Source organism: Schistocerca serialis, chromosome 3 (genome assembly GCF_023864345.2).
Source record: "Schistocerca serialis cubense isolate TAMUIC-IGC-003099 chromosome 3, iqSchSeri2.2, whole genome shotgun sequence".
NCBI lineage: Eukaryota > Metazoa > Arthropoda > Insecta > Orthoptera > Acrididae > Schistocerca > Schistocerca serialis.
Genome location: NC_064640.1, coordinates 700,465,479 through 700,486,055, shown reverse-complemented (window position 1 = coordinate 700,486,055; position 20,577 = coordinate 700,465,479). Strand labels below are relative to the sequence as shown.

The window sequence follows — 20,577 nt, the reverse complement described above, 5'->3', positions numbered from 1 at the left end:
TTAAAGAATTGTGTAGTAAATGTTGGAATAATGATGAATTTGGTTTTAAAACAAATATATATGACAAGAAAAACGAATAATGGAAAATTCAGAGAAAAGATAAGAATTTCTTAGATATTAAATGTCAAACATAAGAACATTAAACATAAACATTGAACATAAACACAGTGAACATAAACATTATACATAAAAACGTTAAAAGTAAACACTGAAAATAAAAACATTGAATGTAAAATAAAAAACATTTACTGCATTTTTATCCTCAATAAATTTTTCAAAATATGTTCCAGAAGTTGTTAAAAAAGCTGAACACTTAAAAGAAGAGTTTAAAAAATGGAAAAAGATCCAAGAACAAATACGAAAAATTAAAAAAAAGATCAACCAATTATTAATGCAACTGAACAACTTAAAGAAGAAATGGAAGGTTATGTGATAATGTATTAAAAGCAACTGAAGAAAATAGAGAAGTTGAGAAAGAAATGGTTCCTTATAACTGACATTATTTAGAAGAATTTAACAAAATTCCACCAATTAAACAATATGACAGTGATGAAAGATATTATACATTAAATGAATCAGAAATAGGTGATTTATTAATTAAAAATGAAGAAGTTAAAAATAGAAAAAATCAAAAGACAGTGATGTTAAAAAAATAAATAGAAGTGACACAATGTTAAAATTTACCAATCATAGTGAAGATGCTGTTTTTGGATTAAGATCGGTTGGTACTTTTAAATTTATTGGTACTTATTCAATGGTGATAAATTAATATGGGTGATAATGAATATGAATTAACTGATGGATTAAACAAATTAGTATAGATGATTTACATAAAGAATTTAATTATTTCCATTTACAAAATTATTCTAGAATTTGATTTGACTCAAACGCGTTGATCCTGATAATAATCCAAATAAAGTTAAATAACGTAAAAGAATAAAATACGATTATTTGATAAAAACAACTGTTGAAGATTATTTTCTCAGTTTTTCAGTGAGAAATCTTAATGATTCATTTCAAAATAATGGTGAAGGTTTAGTAAAAAAGGTTTAGTAAAAAAGATATTAGGAAAAATCAATTGAATATATTTGAATGAATGAAGTTCATCAATAATTTGATAGATTAAGAGTTATGCATGGTGAAGAATTAGCTGGAAACAAAAATTATCATAATGAAGAAATTGAAATAACACAGAAATAGATTTTGTGACTTTGTTGTCAAGAATCCAAAAAGTATACCTTTTTTCTTAAATTTTTTTAAAAATTAAATACATACATTTTGTGAATCTGTAAAACATGTTTGTGACTTAATTGAAAGATTAACAATTATTGATGTAGCAGAAATGGCTGGCAAATAATTATTTCAGTGAAAAGTTGTAACAACAGAAATTCAGGCAGTTCATCGTCAGTAATCTGAAAGGCCACCACATTTTGTCAGAATTTGAATAATACACTATATACATTTGGCAAAAGTGGTTCATTCTCTGGTGGATCTGCAGCAATTGCAAATGAAGTTATAGACCAAAAAAAGCTGATAAAGAATTAGAAGAACAAAACTGACATATTTCAGAAATGGAGAAGAAAGGAAGTGCAGGTACAAAGGAAATTTTAAAGAAATAATTTAAAAATTAATAATCCTTTATCTAATTTTGACATAGAAGAATTAGATAAACTATTAAAAAATAAATAATTTCATGGCATTTCTATGACTGATTAGTTACCTAATAAACCAGAAAATTAATGATGTAGAATAGTAAATATTGATGCACCTGATCACATTGGTAATCACTGGATTTGCTATTATAAGACTAAAAATATAATATTGGTTTTTGACTGGAGGAAATGTGCCAATGGACCTAGTAAATTATTTAGGAAAAAGGGTTAGTATTATAACATGGTGTCACGAAAGTTTAACGAATTTATTTGTGGTCATTTTGTTTATTTGTTTTAAAACAATTTTGTGTGAAATAAAAGTTTAATTTTATTTTAAATTTAGTAAATTGACATTTTGGAAATAAGTTGTATGCTGAACTCAATAACGATTTAGAAAAAATAAAAGCTTTTCAGTTATAAGTATCAAAAATTAATAATGAATTAATTTCAAATTTGAAGATTTTCAAACAAAAATTAAAGATCTGAAATTAAAAAAATTTCTATCAATATAACCAAAAATTCAGGAAGAATGAGAGTGAGATTCAAGAAAATAAAATCATCATTACAGCTGTTAGAAACAAAATTGAAAGTTTTTCAATCATCAGCATATTCAAAACAGATAGCGCAATTAAACAATGTCAGAAATTATTAGATGACATTTTTAAAATTACTAGAGGTGATATTAGTTTTAAAGGTAGATAAATGGTAAGTATAAATGATCCAATTAATGTGAAAGCTGCAGTCAACAAACAAATTTAGTTAATAAATTAAAGAATCTTGATACTAAAGCTGAATATACTAATTGAATACTTATGTCAGTAAAATGGATTTTAATCAGCTTGATAACACTAATCTAATTAAAAAATTTAAAAAAACAGTTAATAGGAAAGGCTTTTTCAGATTATTTATAAAAAAAGAGTTAATTCCATTGTTAGATGAGTTAGGTAGCCTTAAAGATATGATAGTAAAATTATTGAATTTACTTTTATGACTGGAGGTGAACAAAAAAATGTTCACTTTCAATCAGTATAACATTATTCTTAAAAAAGTTATTGTTTTTGATAACAATATACAAAAGATTTAATAGTTAATTATTTTGATCTTTCAATAAGTGTTAGTGATGTACTTTACAAAGTAACTCCTGACATCCTGTGAACACAAATAATGTGGAAAAAAAATTTTCTAACCATAAAATTAAAAGATTCTGTAAACGGTTCTAATTGAAGTAAAGTTAAATGTACCTGTTGAAATAATATAATTATTTTTTATTCTATATAAGTAGAGAATCATAATCACATCTACTGCTTGAAATGTAAATAATTTAGTGAAACAATTAAGCCTCATAGAGTAACATGAAAACATGAAAAACAAAGAACTGAAGGTCTTTGATCAATTCGTAAGACTAAAAGAAACAAATTCGTTAAATAGAATTTCTAGGTACATTAAGTAAATATTCATTTAAAATTTGTTAATGAATTACATAAAACTATAAGATAAAATTTTAAAAGAAAAATGTAAATTCTTTTGAAATAGATGATTTACGGCCAGCTGATTTCATCAAAATGGATTCTGGATGATTGAAGGGAATTTCAAAATTAAATAACGGATGTAAATTTTTATTAACTGTTACAGATGTTTTTTCAAAGTTTGCTTGGTCTATTCCAGTTAAAGATAAAACTGATTAAAATGTAGTCGATTCTTTTGACAAGATACTTGAGTTGAGAAAACCAAAAGATTAGCAAACAAATAATGCTACATAATTTTACAATAAGGAATTCCAAGAATAAGTGAAAACATATAATAATAACAATTCTGGTACTTTTAGTGAATCAAAAGCATATCTTGTTGAACAGTTTAATAGACCGTCAAAAGCACAAATATGGAAAAATTTGACTTACAAGGAAATTATAAATGGGTTGAACTAGTTTCACAATCATTTGAGGAATATGATAATACAAAACCTGCAACAATAAAAATGAAACCGAAACATACAAACAAAGAAAAACAAAAAAATTATAGAAAATTATTTCAGTAGAATATTTTTGTAAGATACTAAAGCAAAATATAAAACTGACAATAAAGTAAGAATAAGTAAATTAAAAGGCATTTTCGAGAAAGGACATTCAACAGATTCGTCGACAGAAATTTTTGAAATTGAAGATGTTATTGGTTCTAATCCAATGACATATAAATTCCAAGATTGAAATGGTGATAGCAGCAAGAGTTTTGAAAAAGATATATAGAAAACAAACATTCCAGTTGTTTACCTTATTGAGATATTTTACATACGAGAGGTAATGATGTATACATTAATGATTAGCTTTCACACAATAATTGGGTAAATAAAAGTAATGCAATTTTTAAAATCTTAATAATTTTATATATATACACTCCTGGAAATGGAAAAAAGAACACATTGACACCGGTGTGTCAGACCCACCATACTTGCTCCGGACACTGCGAGAGGGCTGTACAAGCAATGATCACACGCACGGCACAGCGAACACACCAGGAACCGCGGTGTTGGCCGTCGAATGGCGCTAGCTGCGCAGCATTTGTGCACCGCCGCCGTCAGTGTCAGCCAGTTTGCCGTGGCATACGGAGCTCCATCACAGTCTTTAACACTGGTAGCATGCCGCGACGGTGTGGACGTGAACCGTATGTGCAGTTGACGGACTTTGAGCGAGGGCGTATAGTGGGCATGCGGGAGGCCGGGTGGACGTACCGCCGAATTGCTCAACACGTGGGGCGTGAGGTCTCCACAGTACATCGATGTTGTCGCCAGTGGTCGGCGGAAGGTGCACGTGCCCGTCGACCTAGGACCGGACCGCAGCGACGCACGGATGCACGCCAAGACCGTAGGATCCTACGCAGTGCCGTAGGGGACCGCACCGCCACTTCCCAGCAAATTAGGGACACTGTTGCTCCTGGGGTATCGGCGAGGACCATTCGCAACCGTCTCCATGAAGCTGGGCTACGGTCCCGCACACCGTTAGGCCATCTTCCTCTCACGCCCCAACATCGTGCAGCCCGCCTCCAGTGGTGTCACGACAGGCGTGAATGGAGGGACGAATGGAGACGTGTCGTCTTCAGCGATGAGAGTCGCTTCTGCCTTGGTGCCAATGATGGTCGTATGCGTGTTTGGCGCCGTGCAGGTGAGCGCCACAATCAGGACTGCATACGACCGAGGCACACAGGGCCAACACCCGGCATCATGGTGTGGGGAGCGATCTCCTACACTGGCCGTACACCACTGGTGATCGTCGAGGGGACACTGAATAGTGCACGGTACATCCAAACCGTCATCGAACCCATCGTTCTACCATTCCTAGACCGGCAAGGGAACTTGCTGTTCCAACAGGACAATGCACGTCCGCATGTATCCCGTGCCACCCAACGTGCTCTAGAAGGTGTAAGTCAACTACCCTGGCCAGCAAGATCTCCGGATCTGTCCCCCATTGAGCATGTTTGGGACTGGATGAAGCGTCGTCTCACGCGGTCTGCACGTCCAGCACGAACGCTGCTCCAACTGAGGCGCCAGGTGGAAATGGCATGGCAAGCCGTTCCACAGGACCACATCCAGCATCTCTACGATCGTCTCCATGGGAGAATAGCAGCCTGCATTCCTGCGAAAGGTGGATATACACTGTACTAGTGCCGACATTGTGCATGCTCTGTTGCCTGTGTCTATGTGCCTGTGGTTCTGTCAGTGTGATCATGTGATGTATCTGACCCCAGGAATGTGTCAATAAAGTTTCCCCTTCCTGGGACAATGAATTCACGGTGTTCTTATTTCAATTTCCAGGAGTGTGTGTGTGTGTATATATATATATATATATATATATATATATATATATATAAAGTAAGTTATTCAATTTAAGAATATTTGGCATTGAACATAATGTTCCTTGTGCTTACTTTGTTGTTTAAAGAAGATAATATATATTACCATATTCTCATAAAGATTAACAAAAATGATTTAATGTCTGAACTATCTGAAATTTTAAATTTCAGAAACTGGAATGTGATAGTTTTAATGAATTTTGTTTATTAGATGTAAATAAAAAGTGGTATAAATATTAATTAACATTTAATCATGAAAAAATTAGTTAGAAATTTAGTTTTACTTTCTTAGAACAATAAATAGGATTAATTACTGTTCTTGTGAATAATTATCTAAAAGATGAAATAATTTCGATGACAAATAATATTTAACCTTTCTCTAACATTCTGGAATAAATTTATTGAATTTGGTACAGTAATAATTCTTAAAATTCTTCAGAATTTTACATGTCTATTCTAATTTAATTTATTTGGTTTTCAACATTTTTAAAGTGTGTTCGAATAACACAATAACCATACAAAATTCGTATCACGTGATCTTATAAGAACAAAAGTAGGTATTAAATTTTCATCATTTGTTCATATAACAACATGTGTTTTTAAACTATTTATTTGTTCATTTCTGTTATGTGATATTACTACAGTTCTATAAACTATTTCATCTGCTTTTTTATACAATTATCCTAAAATTTATGTAGTTCTTTTATATGATTTATTTGGCCTTCAAAGAGCTATTTTACGTTAGTCTTTTATTTTACATTCACTATGTTTTCGAATTGATGGTAAAACTTCTTCATAAACAAAATGTTGAAACTTTCCAGCAAATGGCAATTCTGAAAGCATAATTAAAGAATATAAGCCAGATTCATCGGTAAATTTTGTATGAGGATGAATATTTGAACATATCAGTGTTTCATCACTACTGAAATTTTGATATGATTCACAATATTTTTCTGTAACATGTTGTTTCACAGCATCTTGAGAATGTTTATACCCTAAGATATCACCAACTTGATTTGCATAAGACCATGGACTACTTAGTTCATGAATAATTATTAAAACTTGTTTCTTGTTGTGTATGAATTAGGCGCAGTACGAATGTAGTGGTGTGGAAATGTTGGGAATGTGGATCTCACAGGGAGTGTGCAAGGGATAAGTCCCTGCAGACGCACTATCCTCTGTGCCCGCGGTGGCTCAGATGGATAGAGCGTCTGCCATGTAAGCAGGAGATCCCGGGTTCGAGTCCCGGTTGGGGCACACATTTTCAACATGTCCCCAATGAAGCACATCAACGCATGTTTGCGGCTAGGGTGTCCATTTAATTATCATTTCATTTCTAGCAAAGCTGCATGGTCATCCACGGTAAATGTTCTTTCGGGAACAGATAGTACCATCATATATATAGTTAAAATATGGCTTCCCAGCCATTGACCTCCTTGTGCGAACGCACACGCTATGCCCAAACTCGTACGGGACTTGGTAGATTAATCTGCCGCGAGTATGAGTATGATGGGCAAACATCTATTGGCACAGTATGAATGTAGTGGTGTGGACATGTTGGGAATGTGGATCTCACATGGAGCATGTAAGGAATAAGTGCCTTAAGACGCACTATCCTCTGTGCCCGCAGTGGCTCAGATGGATAGAGCGTCTGCCATGTAAGCAGGAGATCCTGGGTTCGAGTCCCAGTCGGGGCAGACATTTTCAACATGTCCTCAATGAAGCACATCAACGCCTGTTTGCAGCTAGGGTGTCCATTTAATTATCATTTCATATATGAATTTGTTATTTTTTAGATCTAGAAATGACTCGATTTAAATATAACAACGTTTTTAAAATTTTATATTCCTAAATCATAATAATTTTTTTCTTAATTATGGAAAGTGAAAAAAAAATTACCTATTGGACAGTTAGGAAAAATTAATCCAAAAAGAAATAAAATTACAAATAAGAATACACTTCAAAAACAGGTTGTACTGATTGAATAAAAAAATGAACAACAATTTCTGAAAAAATAAATTTGTACATATAAAAGAAGTTATTAATAACTTGACGACAGAATCAATTACTTGTGACAATTGTAAAAAAGAAATTAAAAATTCTTCTAAATACATTTATAACTGTGACCACAATCAATCAAAAAGATGAAATAGCTTGCAATTACCAAAAACACAAATAAACGTATTATCCAGGAATGGTATGTATTTTTGGAAAATTTGATTATAAAGTATATCTGAAAACACGTCAAAAATGACCATATCATGAAAAAATATTAAAAGCTAATTAATTTTTTTATTTTTTATACTTAATCTTCTATGCAACTGCTTATTTCTCACAAGTAATCATTGTTATCAGCTACTATTTCATCTGAGTATAATTTATAATGACCATATGGTAATGCATTAACTCCATCTTGTAATATAATATGTCAGAACTTAAAACAATTTTATTACTTTGAACTGTATACATATTGCTTTTAAATGATTTAATTACATTAATTTCTTATATTGTTTTATTTTGCTATCCAAAGAATTATTATAATCATCAAAACAAATTTCAATTTTTGTAACAGATTTCTTAACTCCCTTGGAGTTTTCTCTTCTTCTTGAACAACTTTGTACACATATATTTTCGATCTTAAACTACCATGGACTAACATAATTTTTCCAATATTCATAGTTCATTTTTACTAAAACATTCTTATTTACTTGAGGAATTCTGTAAATATTATCTGTTGAATAATCACTTGTGTCAAATTCATTTATCATAGATTTCATATCTTAATATAAGTCTTCAGTTCTTACATAATAAATAAAAGAATCTGAGCCATATAACAGAAATCAATATTTTCACCGTATTTTGGCTTCATAATGTTATAACGATAGTCATACATTTTGATTCATGACATATCTAGAATGCTCATTCCAATCAAAACTGGTTTCCTGAATTTTATTAATGTTTATTCATATGAACTGCAAAAAGATTTTCTGAAAATACAGTAATATGTCCATATATTAATTCTGAAATATATTCTGTATACAGGGTGATTCAAAAAGAGTACCACAACTTTAAAAATGTGTATTTAATCAAAGAAACATAATATAACCTTCTGTTATACATCATTACAAAGAGTATTTAAAAAGGTTTTTTTTCACTCAAAAACAAGTTCAGAGATGTTCAATATGGTCCCCTCCAGACACTCGAGCAATATCAACCCGATACTCCAACTCGTTCTACACTCTCTGTAGCATATCCGGCGTAACAGTTTAGATAGCTGCTGTTATTTCTCGTTTCAAATCATTAATGGTGGCTGGGAGAGGTGGCCGAAACACCATATCCTTAACATACCCCCATAAGAAAAAATCGCAGGGGGTAAGATCAGGGCTTCTTGGAGGCCAGTGATGAAGTGCTCTGTCACGGGCTGCCTGGCGGCCGATCCATTGCCTCAGGTAGTTGACGTTCAGGTAGTTACGGACAGATAAGTGCCAACCTTTTTCGTAGGACTCTCCATACAGTTGATTGTGGAATTTGCAGCTCTCTGCTAGCTCTGTGAGTCGATTTTCCTGGGCTGCAAACAAATGCTTGCTGGATGCATGCTACATTTTCATCACTCATTCTCGGCCGTCCAGAACTTTTCCCCTTGCACAAACACCCATTCTCTGTAAACTGTTTATACCAACGTTTAATACACCACCTATCAGGAGGTTTAACACCATACATCGTTCGAAATGCACGCTGAACAACTGTCGTCGATTCACTTCTGCCGTACTCAATAACACAAAAAGCTTTCTGTTGAGCGGTCGCCATCTTAGCATCAACTGACGCTGACGCCTAGTCAACAGCGCCTCAAGCGAACAAATGTACAACTAAATGAAACTTTATAGCTCCCTTAATTCGCCGACAGATAGTGCTTAGCTCTGCCTTTAGTCGTTGCAGAGTTTTAAATACCTAAAGTTGTGGTATTCTTTTTGAATCACCCTGTATTTTCTGGCTCTGGTAATATTTCAATATTATATTTTTAAATTTTTTTCCAAATATTGAATTATTCATCAATTTATAGAAACCTGTTTATGTAATAAATTCAATATATTTTTTTAACCAATATCATTGTTTAAATGATGAGATTTTAAGAAATTTCGTTAATTTTAATCGAAATTTTAAACATCGTTTAAGATTTCTGTAGTGTAAAACAGACTTTTTTTGTTGTTCTTGTTGTCTTCAGTCCTGAGACTGGGTTGATGCACCACTCCATGATACTCTATCCTGTACAAGGTTCTTCATCTCCCAATACTTACTGCAACCTACATCCTACTGAATCTGCTTAGTGTATTCATCTCTTGGTCTCACTCTATGATTTTTACCATCCACGAAGCCCTCCAATGCTAAATTTGTGATCCCTTGATGCCTCAGAACATGTCCTACCGACCGGTCCCTTCTTCTTGTCAAGTTGTGCCACAAACTCCTCTTCTCCCCAATTCTATTCAATACCTCCTCATTAGTTATGTGATCTACCCATCTAATCTTCAGCATTCTTCTATAGCACCAGATTTCAAAAGCTTCTATTCTCTTCTTGTCCAAACTATTTATCGTCCATGTTTCACTTCCATACGTGGCTACACTCCATACAACTACTATTAGAAACAACTTCCTCAGGAAGTTAAATCTATACTCGATATTAACAAATTTCTCTTCTTCAGAAGCGATTTCCTTGCCATTGCCAGTCTACATTTTATATCCTCTCTACTTCGACCATCATCAGTTATTTTGCTCCCCAAATAGCAGAACTCATTTACTACTTTAAGTGTCCCATTTCCTAATCTAATTCCCTCAGCTTCACCCGACTTAATTCGACTACATTCCATGATCCTCGTTTTGCTTTTGTTGATGTTCATCTTATATCCTCCTTTCAAGACACTATCCATTCCGTTCAACTGCTCTTCCAAGTCCTTTGCTGTCTCTGACAGAATTACAATGTCATCGGCGAACCTGAATGTTTTTATTTCTTCTCCATGGACTTTAATACCTACTCCGAATTTTTCTTTTGTTTCCTTTACTGCTTGCTCAATATACAGATTGAATAAAATCGGGGAGAGGCTACAACCCTGTCTCACTCCCTCCCCAACTACTGCTTCCCTTTCATGCCCCTCGACTCTTATAACTGCCATCTGGTTTCTGTACAAATTGTAAATAACCTTCCGCTCCCTGTATGTTACCCCTGCCACCTTTAGAATTTGAAAGAGAGTATTCCAGTCAACATTGTCAAAAGTTTTCTCTGAGTCTACAAATGCTAGAAATATAGGTTTGCCTTTCCTTAATCTATTTTCTAAGATAAGTCATAGGGTGAGTATTGCCTCATGTGTTCCAACATTTCTACGGAATCCAAACTGATCTTTGCCGAGGTCGGCTTCCACCAGTCTTTCCATTAGTCTGAAAAGAATTCGCATTAGTATTTTGCAGCTGTTACTTATTAAACTGATAGTTCGTTAATTTTCACACCTGTCAACACCTGCTTTCTTTGGGATTGGAATTATTATATTCTTCTTGAAGTCTGAGGGTATTTCGCCTGTCTCATACATCTTGCTCACCAGATGGTAGAGTTTTGTCAGGACTGGCTCTCCCAAGGCTGTCAGTAGTTCCAATGGAATGTTGTCTACTGCCGGAGCCTTGTTTCAACTCAGGTCTTTCAGTGCTCTGTGCAGTTTCTTTATTTTTTAATATTTTATTTCCCCCTCTGGTGCTAATGGTTAATGTCTTTGTAAATCATGTAATGTTTTGAATATTCTAAAGCGATTTCTAAAATGCAACGATATTTAGTATTATCTGGTATTTTAAGTATTTTTTTCAGACTTAAAGCATTTTTGATTTACCCAACTGAAATCTCTAAATGGTGAAAATTGAGCCAATCCCCAATCAAATAAATTATTTGCATCTAAATATGCAATATAATTTGGTTGTTTTCCTGGCTCAAAATTTTTCGTATATTATTTACTGTAGTATATCTATTAATAATTTGAGAAATTCCTTCCTGAATTCATTTTTCAAGAAATAAAATCATATCGTATTTGTTTAACAAATTTAATTCAACTTTTATCATTTTTAACATAGAATTCCGAGATAAACCAGGTGCTGTAAAATACCAAGATGGAACATGTTTATAAAATTTAATCACTGTATCTCCAAATTTATAGAAAATATCTGCTAAAATTAAAACGTCAGATTTATTATTTAATCTCATATCTTGATCTAAATTTTTAATATTAAATTTTTTCTTAACTATTGTTACACATTTTTCAGAAATATTTTCTTCATGAAGTCTCGAATAAAAACATTGTTTAAGGTAACTTATTTCTTCTTCAGAATTCACATATTTGTGAGGTTAAACTCCTTTTTTTAATTATAAAATGTAATTATTCATTTTTAAAATATTTTGCTGTTTCTCTAAATTGTTCTTTTGCAAGGTTAGAAGTTAATTTTTCAATACCTGAAACCATGAATTTAAATTTATCCAAAAATTTTAGTGTCAATCCATCTTCAACCTTTTTACTAAAAGAGATATATTTTTCTTAATTATTTGGATTAGTGTCAATATCTCGGTTATCTATTGGAAATTTTTTGATAAACAAATGGCCATCATCATTTGTCAAACTATTAATATAAACTGGAATAAAATTAGGACTTTTATGATTAAGATAACAATCTTAATGTGGAGGTGTTCAATACTGTCCTGTTAGATGACAATGATCTCTTACTTTTTTGTCCTTTAGTAAATTTCTTTCCACAAATAAAATATATTTCTGAATTTTTAAAATTTATTTTATCTTCATTTGTCATAACCATTGAAACAAGTATTTCTTAATTTTCTCTAGATTTTTGTTTTAACATTTCATCGAATATTTTTGCTGTGTTTTTTCCAGTATACATAACAGGAATTGTATATACATATACTGGGTGAGTACAAAGTCTTGCCCTGATTATAACAGTTTATTACAGAATAACCGTTTGACATAATAATTTACATTTGATGCCGTTACATAGGTTAGTGTTACTAGTTTCTTTTAAAACCACTTATGTTAGTAGACCTCAATGTGTACTCACTTGGTAGCTCGGAGAATGTAGAGGCGGTATTCCAGTTCCCTCCAAGGGTGGCCAGGGTGTTGGACCTTTCCTTCCAATCCATCGATCCAGAAATTACTCCCCTCTCCAGACATTATGCCACTTGAGTTTTTTTTCTGGGGCTATATCAAGGAAAGAGTCTTCATCACACCAGTTGCTGACGTCGACAAACTGAAGGCTAGGATACAAGCTGCTGTGGGTACTGTGACAGACCACATGTTACAAAACACCTGGTGGGAACTGGTGGGAGCACACATTGAGGTTTACTAATGTAGGTGGTCTTAAAAAACTAGTAACACTAACCTATGTAATGGCATCAAATGTAACCTATTTTGTCAAAAGGTTATTCTGGTATATTTGACATAATAACTAAATGAAATTGGTAAATGTTTTTTTGATAGTTATTAATATAATCTTTTTCAGGATTTGGTTAACAAGTATTAACATCTTTTGAATGACATTCGAAATCTGCATAAATTACAAAAGGTACTCATAATGAATTATTATCATTTTTAAATTTAATTTTTTCACCTTCTACAGGCAATCTATTTTTATTTATTTATATTCTTTGCAATCGTTTTTGTGAGTGTCTCATTTTTCTTGAGAACAAAAATATCTTAAACATCTATCACTAGGGCAAATTTCAGTCAATTGTTAGTTGGTTGTGAATTAATTAATGAAGATGCATTTTTTAACAACAATGTGAATTATTTTAAACTTGAATTAAAGAAAGATTAATATGTTTTTCTTCATTATTTTTGCACGATAAATAGGATATACAATAAATTTTTGATCATAAGCATAAACATTAATTGAACTATTTGACTTCATTTCAGAATTTGGTATATCTGCAAATTGAACAATGAAATTAATTTTCTTTACTCCAAAAATTTCATCTAATTCTACTGCAATATTTTTGTAATTAACTTTTTCTCCATCATGATAAACTGGGTGTAAAGCTGGTTTTATTGAATAAAAATGTATTATGATCTCTATTTTTACATTAATTCATGTTTTGGTAAATGGTATATGAAGAACCAAAAATTTAATTGTGTCTATAAACATTTAATCCAAAGCTATTTTTATAAAATGAAGACCAACCAAATATTTTTGTTGCATTTCTTCCATTTCAGTTAATATTTGATTTATTGATTTTTTTATAATAAAGTAATAAATTAGTTGTTCTCAATAAAACTTCATAACTTCTAGTGTTTTGTCTTTATTTTTAAAAATATATTAAATTTCATATTATCTATAATCATTGTTCATTGTATTAAAACATTCTTAAATTTAGTGAATACTTCTTCTTTCATTTGATTAAAAATTTCCTGTGATTTAACAACACTAACAACATTATTAATTTCGTAAATTATCATTCTAGATTTAAAAGCAGAAGTTTTTCTATTAATCTGCTTATTTGATTTTAAAAAATCGTCATCGTCTAGAAAATTGAAACCATGTAAACTTTTCTGATGATTTTTTTGTTTATTTCTTAATATTTACCTACTAGGAGCTATTGAAAATAATTTTCATTATCGATATTATTAATTTTACCCACAGACCTATTGGTAAGATTTATTAATTGTTGTTTATTAACTTTAGAATAATTCTTAAATTTTTTCGTTTTTCAGAATTTACAAAGATCAATTAAAGACTTTTTATTCAGTTTGTTACATTATTATTAATATTGCCCTCAGATTTTTTATTAGATCGATTACATGTTGTTTATTAAATTCGGAACACTTTTTTAAATTTTTTGTTTTACATATCTCATGACATTCCTTTAAAGGTTTTTTTTTCATTTCGTTATTGTTATTATTAATATAAGAACAGTGGTTAATTTTTCTTTATTAAGTTTACAATAATTTTTTAATTTTTTAATTTTGCAAATTGATCGAAGTTGTTTTATAATTTTATATATTATTTCTCTGTTCTTCATTTCTTTCATATTAAAATAATCAATAAATTCCTCTAGATCTTGTTTAATCGCATTTGAATTAAATTTTCTCTAAATAATTATCTAAATCAGCATAACTTAATCCATGTTTTCTTTATAATTGTTTTCTAAGTTTTGAAACAACTCAGGTAAGGAGTATATTTTTGTTTAGCTTTGATCTACATAGACCAAATGCAGTTTTCTTAAAAATTTAAATGTTTAGGATTGAAACATACTTCGAGTTTTTAATTAAAATTTCAATGGTATAGATACATGATGTTTGACAGAGCTTATTAATAAAAAGAAAAATTTATTAGATTTTAATTTTTTAAGGAAATTAAAATTTGTTCAAGGATATAGGTAAACACAATCTCTGAGAAGATATTTATAAAGAAAATAATTTATTAGATGTTCATTTTTAATTAAATGAAAATTTACAGTTAAATTTTTAAATGAGGGAAACGGCATAACTAAAATCTTGCTTTTAAATCTGAGAAATTTAAAAAAAATATGCTCTTTGCATCAGAGTCGGCTCACATATATTACAAAAACCCATTGTATGGTAGTGTAATTATATAGGATTCAGCATAAGCAGCTGGATGAAGATGAATCATCTCCACAACAACTTCATTGGAAGTCAATAATTTGGGAAAAAATTAATAACAAGAATGGGATGCTACTGCCCATCAGCATTAGACTCATAATCGCTGGCCCATTGTCATGTGGGAAAACATCATTTTTATGTTCCTGCTAATGAATCCAGATAGTGTTCACTTCGAGAATGTATATATTATTTCAAAAACACTGTTTCAGTGCAAGTAGCTTTTACCTCAGGAAATACATTCAATTGTTGACAGTGCTATATATAAGACTTTCACCCAAAGTGATGTGCTGTCACTACCTAAAGAAGTAAAACCTTATACTGTATTCATATTCGATTATGTAACATAGCAAAATAAGGATCGAGTATGCAAATACTTCTGTTTAGGTCGCATTAGAGGTCTTGATATCTTTTACCTAACTGAGACATATTCAAGGAACCCAAATCATCTAAAAATGGGTAATGCAAACCGTATTATTGCCTTCAAAAAGGATAATATGAAATTAAAACATATTTACCAGACACATGAATGAACTGACATGACATTCAAAGATATTTATGCAGTGATTGCTGGGATCATTCACAGCATAGCTTTGTAGTAATCAATAAAACAAAACACTTAAAGGGAGAGTGATACTGTCAGAGCTTTCAGGATGTTTCTACAAGAAGTGTGTGTTGTGTGTGTGTGTTTGTGTGTGTGTGTGTGTGTGTGTGTGTACACAGTGAAACAGAATAGTAATTACGTCATTACACTCTACAGCACTGATACGTTTGCAAGATCATCTGCCCAAAATCTGTATGAGAAGGGTAAGCAGAAATTTTGGCTGTATGTTGAAGCAAAAATTAAGTGATACTACTAGATTTGAAGAACTCAACAAAAGTATCAAAGACTTAAATACCTATTGTCACACCATTCTGAGATTATCAGTGAATTAACTGCAGTGGTTGACAAGACTGGAAAGAAGACAAGTAAGGTAACTGTGCAGCTAGATTTAATTGAAAAGAAGGTAAAGGGGAGTGTATGTAAGTTGTATACCATTCCAAAGTCTGTTTAGTATGTTACAACATGTCAACAACACATAAAGTCATTGAAGCACGTATGGCTATTTGAGAGAAAGTTCAGTTAGGGCATTTGGAAGGGGATCAGAGACACATTTATACCTGTCACAGAATCTCTCAAACAGTTCTCGAAGCTTAAAGAGAAGGGAGAAAAAGGAGATGCTATTGATAATTTCATTAAATATTACAGCAATAGCCATATAGATAGAACTTACAGTGTAAGCTAGGAAACTGTATATCGCAAGGTACCCTATCCATGTGTTTAACCAAAATGCAGTACGAATTGGAGACAGAGAATTCGAAAGTACAGCAGGTTTAGTGATCCTAATATTCTTAAAAACTACAAAACTAGGCGGTTATTCACCAAAAGGTATTGAAGCATGTGGTCAAGTATTAGGTGAGATGGGCGTGTACAAGAAAGCCAATAGAGTAAGGGTGAAATGCACCTATGGCGAGTACAATGGTCAATGGCCAAGAAGTTGAACATTAAAGTGTGTGTTAACTGTAAACTGGGACAACTTTGCCAGTAGGGCAACTCTGACACTTTTTGAATAAGAACATAGTTGGCCTCCTACCAGGTTCCTGGATCATCGAATAAAGGCGCCACTGCTTTCACTACATAAGGCAACAATGAATGACAGATCTATAGCACATTTTACATTTATTCATTGTTTCCTGGTCTTTATCAGTGTTTTTCCTTTCGTCTTACGGAATATGTGTTTTCTGGCAGTGTACAAAAGTGTACACCCTGCCCACTTATTCTAACATACGTGAAAACTATTTCTTTTGTTCAATTCAGTTTGCAAGCACGTTTTAGTATCACTTTTAGAAATAAAATTGTGTGGCGTACGTAGTATAAGAACATAACTTGGCAATGTTGCACCAGGAAGCGCACTAAAACTTTTCCAACCTAGAATTTTGCCTTTCCCATCCCTCTTTCACCTTTTTTTTCAATCAAGCATCTTTGGGTCTCTGTACAAGTCGTTAAATGCCAAGACCCATTAGACCCAAATTGGGAGCACGCAGGTACCAAAATTATAATGACGCTACGCTACAGATATCTGTCTCAGGAGTGATTAATAAGCAAATGAGCAGTGGAAAACCAGCAAAAGAATTCAATATTCCTCGGAGCTGAGTTGAAAACAAAATAAACTTCGTCCTGTCGGGGTTTATCGTTCAAAGCAGTTATGGGACACGTCGATTTTAGGTGGACCGAAAGGAACAAAATATGGCAGTATAGCAAGTGGATGGTTTAATGCTCTGCATTTTGAAAAGCGGTTTTTCCATGTCCTTCCGCCGTGGGCAGGAAACCTATCTGGCCCCAAATGTTTACTAGAGGAATGTAAGCGTTACCAAGGCATGCAGAACTCATGACATTCGCTTTGTGTTCTCGCCCCCAGCATCCACTTATCTGTGTAACCCTCTAGAATCTAGATGTTTCAGTCTTTGTTCTCTGTAAAAGGAAATGCAGAGACATACTGACATTTTGTACGATGAAAAACTCATCCAGTTACAAGATGCTCGAGAAAAGTGCATTTCCCAAACGGTTGGCAGGACCTCTCATTGCTTTGGACGAAGGAGAGAAAGTGAAATCGAACATCATATCAGGGTTCAAGAAATGTGGCATTGTGCCACTAAATCCTGAAGGAGTTTATTCTAGAATCCCAGATGCAGAGAGAGCTGATGGTATTGGCACACCTACAAGAAATAGTGATTCATTCATGAATTACCTTCAAGTCTGTCACAGAAGTAATAATCATAGACCACTGAAGTGGAGAACAAAGAGAATTGATGTAGCACCAGGAGAAGCTGTTGACGAAGCACACTTCATGAACCACCAGTCTCTTCCGAGTACCTCTGTAACGAAACAAACTGAGGCGACTGGTAGAAGGAAGAATGCTCAGAAGAATAGCCATCACAGCAGCGATGAATCTGACTGTGCTTTTTCTTTACATGACACATCTGACTCTGAACCCAAACAAGATGCAGACCCTATGGAAGAACTAGATAGTCGGGAATTAGTTGATCCTCTTGATATCGCTTTTTTCTGTGAAGAGGATAGTAATTCATCCATTCGTGAACATAACGAAATTAATGCCTGTATTGCACAGGGTCTTACAAAACCAAAACTTGGAATGTTTGTTATAGTAAAATTCCTGGCAAATAAAGTTTCAAGCGTTTTGTTGCTAAGCTTATTTAATACTATGGAGACAAGGAGTTCAAGTGTTGTATCTTCGTGCAACGGACAGGGGGAACGTTATTTCCCAGATGTGCCAAATGAGACATTACTGAATGTAAAAGACACTGTATACATAATTAATAATCCTTACAATCAAAACCAAGGCAAGTTTTTCTTTTCTGATAAGAATGTTAAACTATTATTTCAACTTTTAACTTTGTAGATTTTTATTTTGTGTGTACCTCCCTCTATCACTTTCTCTGTAACTATCTTTGCATTAAAGTGTTTAACACTGATGTTTAAATTGTTTTCAATGATTTTAACACAGTTGGAAAAGTTCCCCAGTTTTCCTGATACTTTTGCCAAAAGTGTTTTCATTTTTTAAATATATAAATACGTACGTAAGTTGTCATCTGTCCACGGATTACGAAACTAGTGTCTGGCATCACGCTGCGTGGAAGTTGAATGCCCGCCGGAGCAAACAGATCTCAATGGACGATAGAGGACACTGTTGTCACAGCGTCACGCAACAAGACTATGTGACACCTTCTGCATGACTATATGGAGTGGGCTTCACTTCAATAGCAGTGCTCCTCACTACAGAAGGAGATTACTTCTCGTCACAGAAGAAGAATCTGTAAGAGGCCTAACCGGCAGCAATTATATACTCAAGCAGCACATCGCCAACATGGAGAAAGCTTTGTATGAGGCTAAGGCTGAATTATGAGGTTTAACGACGGCGCCCACTGACGCTGCCCAACCGGCCAATGACATTGCATAGCAGTTGCTTCAAAAATTCCCTGTGATTATGGATCCGGTATTGGCACAGATCTAGGAACAACATTCTGCTGTCCACCACATTCATACTACACCGGGACAGCCTGTCGCTTTCCGCACCGCCGACTACCTCCGGAGAAGTTAAGGGCGGCTAAAGCCGCTTTCGAAGCAGTGCTACAGACGGGACAGCGTCTCGCTCTAACAGTGCATGGACCGCCCCCTTACAAATGGTTCTCAAAAAGGATAAGTCTTGGCGTCTGTGTGATGACTGTGGGGGACTGAACTCCCGCACTATACCACACTGGTACCCGGTACCGAAAGATTGGATTTCTCGAGCAGTTTAAAAGGTGCCACTGTGATCAGCGTCATAGACTGCGCTAAGGCCTTTGCACAAATTCCAGTGGCAGAGACAGACAAGCACGAAACCGCCATCAGACGCCTTTCGGGTTATTTCAACACAACATAATGCCTTTTGGGCTTCGTAATGTCGCTCAGACGTGGCAGCGTTTTATGGACGAGATTTCACATGATTTAAGCCACATTTTCGCTATGTGGACGACGTGTTCGTTCTTTGTGGTAATATAAGTGACCATAGTTACCATTTGAACGCGGTTTCCTCTCTTCTTGACGCATACCGTGTCAAACTTAACGAGGATAAGTGTTTATTTGCTAAGACAAAGTAGAATTCTTGGGTTACCTTGCATCAAGAGATGGTGTTTCTCCTACTCCTTAGATATTTTGCAGATGCCCCTTCCCATCACATTCAAAGAGTTACGCAGGTTTGCAGGTACGGACAGCTATCACCGGTGAGACGTACCAAAGTTTGCAGAAATTATAGATCCTATCAATGATCTGCTAAAGGGCAAACACACTTCCAGTGTCAAAAGTCCCCTGAACATGTCTGGCTGATGAGGTTTTCAAGTCCATGAAACTGACTTTTAGTGAAGGCTGTCTTATTGGTTCACCTCGTTTCCAATGAACAGACGGCTCTTTTTGTTGATGTCAGCCAGTGTGCTGCGGGGGCTGTACTCCAGTAATTAGTACCAGGAGTGTGGCACCACTGGATTTCTTTTCAAAAGTTCTATCTACACCGTAAAAAACTAGAGCGCGTTTCACAGAGAGCTTCTTGCTTTACATCTCTCTATCAAACATGTTCGACAGTAACGGGAAGGAATGGAATTCAGAATTTACGCAGACCACAAATTCTTAACTTCATTTTTTCAGTAGGCGTCTGAATTGAGCTCCCAACGTCAAATCCGTTATGCGGAATTTGTTGCCCAATACTCTACTGATTTCGACCACATCTCTGGGTCTCACAACATTGTGTGGATTGCTTATCACGCAGCTGTGAATCTTTGATGTTTATCGATTGGACAGATATCGCAGAAGACAAAGATTCTGATGCACTTTTATAACA

General features: G+C 33.8%; 1 protein-coding gene and 1 non-coding gene across 3 annotated transcripts in view; one reads left to right on the top strand and one right to left on the bottom strand.

Annotated features, from left to right (window-relative positions):
* Positions 1-20,577, bottom strand: part of LOC126469560 (uncharacterized) — a 335,049-nt gene that overhangs the window by 70,305 nt on the left and 244,167 nt on the right. The window lies entirely within an intron of this gene.
* On the top strand, positions 6,678-6,752 carry Trnat-ugu (transfer RNA threonine (anticodon UGU)). Its single transcript has one exon. It is a non-coding gene; the product is annotated as a tRNA-Thr (tRNA).